Here is a 6,036-nt window from a genome sequence, read left to right as displayed (position 1 = left end):
CAGGAGTTCAGGGCCATCAATAGCCTGTTCAAAGGCACTGAGGACTGGATTGTTAAATGTATTTAGGTGCCTAAACACAAAGATTAGCACCTTGTATTTTCAGAAGTGCCAAGGCACCAAACTCTCACTAGGTGCCTTTTCAAAAGTGCCTAACTCCCATTGACTTCAGTGGAAATTAAGCATTTAAGCACTTTTGAAAACAGCACTAGGCACCAAAGGGTGTAAACACCTTTTTAAAATCTAGCCATATAAGTAACTTGCAGGATTTGGCCTTATGTTTGTAAGAGGTGTACAACACAACTGAGATTAACTTGTTTACATCTTGAATTACTGATCAGCTGACATTTTTATTGGCTCTCATTACTCCAGGCTGTCTTCCAGCTAGATTCAGTCCTATTGGATTATGAGAATGTCAGTCACCAAAACGAAATGGAGCAGAACAAAACAGTTTTGAAGAATATTGCACACACAATGTTTTTGTGGTCCTAATGGTGGTAATCTTTCCTAATGGAGTATTCTGCTGCTAGAAAATATGGTGTATAAATGGAAAACTTTTTCCAGCACAAGGAACACCAGTGTGCACTGAATTTTTCAGCTCTTTTGGTGTATCATGTGGTAAAGCAGTGTGGCAGAAACTGGCCTAGAGCATTGCTGCTGCCTATGTTCCTCAGCAACCTCTTGAATTCTGGGCAAGATGTAGTTTTAAATGTTTTCTTGTTTTGTACTGCAATGTAGTCACAGCAGGAATACATACAGTTAATATATGTAGACTAAAATAGGTTTGGAAAGATCCAATAGCATTGGATTTTCAACCTATGACATTGGGATATGAACCTTTCAGGGCTGTAGCTGAAGATAGCTTTCAGTACTCTGGCAAATATTTTTATGAATAGAATGCTTTTAAGAAATATATTGTGGTAACGTAACCTACATAATTCTAACACAGAGTATCCTGTTTGGGAGCCTTTAGTTTCCCTAAACTTAAAGTGCTGTAGTAGCTGAGCTATAAATAATGGAGGAAATACCTCCCTACCTGTCCAAAGGCTTCAGGTGAGGAAGTAGAAATTCTTTCTCCCTTTGAGCATGCAGATCTCTGAATTTTTGAACGGAAGACAAAGAATTGTCATCTTTGTGGCACAGTTTTTCCCGTGCCTGCTCTGTGTTGTTGAGCTCAGTGTAGGGGTAACTGGGTGAAAGTATATGGCCTATGTTTAAACAGGAAGCCAGATTAGACCAAATTTATGAGAATGTAAATATTTTAGGCAGTGGCCCTACCTGGATGGAGCTCTGGCAGGCTGGAGAATCAGATAGTGGAGTAAGAGAGATAGTGGTCTTTGGGGTAGCACCATTCCATGCTATGCAACAATATTTCCACAATGAAATGGGCAAGGAAGAAGAGCAGAAGTATGATCTAATTTACATGTACAGTCCTTAGATTTTTACAGTGATGGTTTCTCTGTGTGTGTGTGTATATAATATAAAATAAATAAAATCCTCCAATTGGAGAGTAGCTATACAATTGGGGCCCTAGTCACTGCATGAGGATCCAGCTAATGACAACGTAGTATGGAGCTATGCCATGGAGAGGAAATTCAGTAGCACACCAACTGTTCCTTCAGGATGGCTTCCTCCTCTGTAGGGATTGGGGTGTGATGGGGTTCCTCCGAGACCTGGGAGGTTGGAAAGGAGTGTGCCTCCAAATTCAGTAGAACCGGTGTGGTTCCAGGAAATTCAGGGATAGTCATGCAAATTTATTCCCTTTGAGTCCTTCCTACGGCTCTTTTCTCAAGGGAACAACTCCATGTCTAACAGATGTCACAGGTAAGATGTGATGTTTGTTTCTACTGTTATTGAACCCTGGTGCAGCCAGTCCAAGACATAAGTATTCTGTACTGCTATGAACTGATAAGTTGTGTCTGCTGTGTTCCTTAAACCTGTGTCACTGAATGCTGATCAGCAATCCATCATTCTACCTGGCTAAGATACCATTTGGTATAGTAGAATCATAGAAATGTGGGGCCAGACCCTTGCACTGATGCAGCACCAAGTAAACCTAAACCATCCCTGACTGGTGTTTGTCGAACCTGTTTTTCAAAACCTCCAGCAGTGGGGATTCCACATCCTCCCTTGAAAGTCTGTTCCAGAGCATAACTACTATTGTAGCTAGAAAATTTTTCTTTCATGTACAAGTAAAAACTATGTTCACTTAATTCACTGAGTCTGCAGGAATTGTGAAGGCATAACTAATAACAGATTTTGCTTCTTTTTCTTTACAGTTCAGCTCAACAGTAAGCTTTAACAAATTTCTGCTGGCTTGATTGTCAGCAGTCTTAAGATTTCTCCACCTGCTGGTTATGCTACAGGTGCCTAAATGTGGGAGGAAAAAAGCTATATGCATGATATGCTTAGAAACTCTTAGAAGTATGGGGGTTGATAGTAGCCTTTTACCTCATGAGAACTGGGAGGTTATATCAGTCAGTAATTTAGAAAGTGGCCTTATCCTAGTGCCCAGAAAACCCTTATCACAGCTTGTGTGTGGTTACTCACCTGAGTAAGGGTTAGCAGGATCATGCCCCTAATTTTCGTTTGCCCACATCATACAGTTACCTCATAATTGTGCCAAATAGAGTATTACCATACTAACAGTCTCTTGAGGGGCCCATAAGTTATTACAAGTAGTTGCACATGAGGGTTGAGAGGCTTTGGTACAGTTTAGCTTACCCGAAGCCTGGCTCTAGCTGTAGCCAGCGTTCGTAGTGCTTGTGAAAAGTGAGATGTTGAACTAGCTCAAGTAGTTTTTACTACTTCAAAAATGTATTAATGAGTTTTGCCTTTACTCTTTCAGAGGAGAACTTAGTACTCACTCCAGTCTACCAAAAATTGGAGTGGCTTCAAAGTTTTGTATTCCTGTGGACGTTCCATGGGGAATGTATGTAAACCATAAAACTCTTACAGATCACCTTGTGAAGTGCATTGCATCCCATTCCCCAATTGTCTAAGCTTTTATTGTAGGTGGTTTCTCTATCACCCCTCTGTTCCTCCCTAGACATAGCTATTAATCCTCCTACTGTCCCATAATGACAGGAAAAATAATAAAACTCTTGTTACTCCTACCCTCTTTCCACCATCCCCACTAATGGGGTTTGTCTGACGAATGCTGCTTGGTGATCTCCAAATCTCCAGCAGATGGAGATAGGTCACTGACTGGCTCAACTAGACTGGGCTTTGCGTCTTGTAGTTTATATTGGTGTAGTGTCTAGGGGCCCCACGGTTTGAAGTGCTTTACAAGCATCAAACAAAGACAGCTCTTGCTTCAAAGAGTTTTACAACTACAGTTGGTTTAAAAAATTGAAATTTTGATGAGACTTCTAGTCAAAAATTCAAATTTTGGCTGGGAAAAAGGGTCAAAATATTAGTAAAAACTTGCTCCCAGCTGTAGACCTGGTGGAAAAAGTTTGACACCCAAAAAGGACAACAGTTTGTGACACATTTGGACCCATTTTTTAACATGCACTCTTTAAATTGTAAAGAGGGACAAGATGTAACGGGTTGGTACAGAGCACAAGCGGAGGAGGGGAAGGTGATAGGAATACAAAATTGTATCGATTTGCTAGATGTACAACTTGGCATCTTCAAAGTAACTTTTTTCCACTTTTCCCCTGCATAAGATACAAATGAACAAGAGATAATGAGTCAACTTCATAGCTATTATCATTTGGTAGTCTGTTATGGCCATGTTAGTAGAGGTGAAGCTTGAGAAGGAATTTTAAGGAGAACACGGTAATGGCTTTGCTAAGGTAAGATTATTTTATGCAAAGCGAAGGTGGTTATTACCAACATGGCCAAAGAAGGTATGATTTGAGTGACCAATGTTGTATGCTAACATGATAAAATGCCCTCACTCTTGAAAACACAGCCACACGAATTCATTTCAAATATAACTCTGCGGAGAGTTGCCAGATCTGCACCCAGGTCCACATTCTGTCCATGTACAAGCAATTTTTTTCACGCTATTTCTAACAGGAAGCTAATCATATGCTCTCTATTGCCAGTTCGTGTGGCTCTCCAAGAGCATAGGAACAGAGTTAAAGGGCTTTTAGTGAAAATAAGAATCAGGCCCACAGTGTTCAAAAGACTCCATGAGCTTGGTGTATGTGATGGGAATAGTCTCTGTCATTTCAGAATGTGGGTAAATCCTAGGTTAAGCACATTGCTTTGAATTATAGCGCTTGAACTGTAAGAGCTAATATTTATAGTCAAAGAAAGTTATGCATCCCTAGGACAAATAAAGGGCCCCATCCTGAAAGCTGCTCTCTGTTCCTGCATAGATCTCCACTGAAATCGTTGGGGCTCGAGACAGAGTACTCCAACCTGCACAGAGTAGCTTCCAAGATCAGGGCCTAAAGCTTCCATTTATAATACAGTGTTGCAGCAAATGTGGTTTTAAATTAAACTGTAGAAGTTAACGTTTTGTAAATCTTAATATATAGCATATTTTGTGGAGGATGGAATTGGACTCATTTGGAGCCTCTGGGCTGGCTGCTAAGTGTCATAGCCGTGTCAGTAATGCCTAGGATATGTGTGAGTCTGAATTTTGATGAATAAATTGCATTTATAGATAGAAGCAAGACACTTCATTTCTTGGTGGCAGGTGCCCTTGCTAGATAGTTAAATTCACTCTGCAGCCATGTCTTATTGCTTCAGCTTCGATCAGTTAAATGTGTTGTGATAAATTCAGAATTGAATCTGAAATCCCTGGTTGGCACAGAGTTGCATCTTTGCAGCTGTGAAGCTAGCTTGCTGGAGCTAGTTAACTGGACTAGAATCGCTTGAGACAGTGAAACAAGCTACAAACAGCAGTCAAAGAAATTTTCTGCAAGTGTGCACAGCCCTCTCATTTGGTTGTATGAACCCAGCATTCCCTTGGAGAGAGAAAAGTGCCATGTTATATTAAATAGTCAGCACAGGGAAGTGCTAAAAAGGGAAGCTTTTCACCTTATGCCTTCTGCTTGATTGCCAAATCTTCCATTTTCATTTCAATCTCTGGACCATCATGAAGAAAACAATTGGACAGTTTCATATATAAGACAAGAAATGGGGTATGTATAATGCATTGAATATAAATATGCCTCTGCATTATACTCCGTACTAAGACCAAGCTTAAAGCCCACTATATATTCTCAGTGAAACAAATCTTCTCTTAAACTAGGTTGAAATGTTCTGATGTTTACTGGAATGTAAAACTTCAACTTTTGGATTGTGATGATCAAGTAGAGGAGAGCTTTTTTATTTCTTGGTAAAATGCTGCTGTTCTCCATGAAATTGTCTCTTCAGATCCCTGCTTTGGGAATGCAGAAAAATGTTTATTTTTGCAAATGTTTTCCATTTTTCAGACAATTAAAGAGCTGGTAAGTTTTCAAAGTCAGACATTTAGAAATAAAGTAAAAAAAAAGGCGAAGGAACATTATTTTTAAATATTTTTGTCAATTTCAGTCACTTCCCTTCTCATATCCTGCTCCCCACCTAGCCCCCATTTTCCAACTAGCTGTGATATTTGGAGAACAAGTTACTGGATTGTAGGCTTCCTTTGTCTAGATAAAAATACTATTTTCAAAAATTTGGGGATTTGATTCAGCAGCAGATTTCTTGGGTTTGAAATCAAAATGCACATCTTAAGGTTCTTATAGCCTTGAACTTGTCTAGGAAAGGCTCTGTGCCCAAAGCTGCCCTCTTTTTCTGTGAGCATGTAATCTAGTTGAATTGCTCTGCAGGATTTATAAAGTGCCGGCTCTGTGATGTATTCCCACTTCTCCTTTATCTCTTTGGAAGTCCTTCTGTGATTGCTCTGCAGGGTTGAGCACAGCAGACAGTAGATGTGGGGCTGGGAGAGACAGATGCTGTCCATGCCACTTTGAACTTATGGAAAACCCTGACCAGTCAGTATGGTCATTGGTCCTGCTTTGAGCAGGGGGTTGGACTAGATGACCTCCTGAGGTCCCTTCCAATCCTGATATTTTATGATTCTATGAACTTGAA

This window comes from Lepidochelys olivacea (assembly GCF_965140295.1).
Source record: "Lepidochelys olivacea isolate rLepOli2 genome assembly, chromosome: 6".
Lineage (NCBI taxonomy): Eukaryota > Metazoa > Chordata > Testudines > Cheloniidae > Lepidochelys > Lepidochelys olivacea.
Note: the sequence above shows the minus strand (reverse complement) of the source record.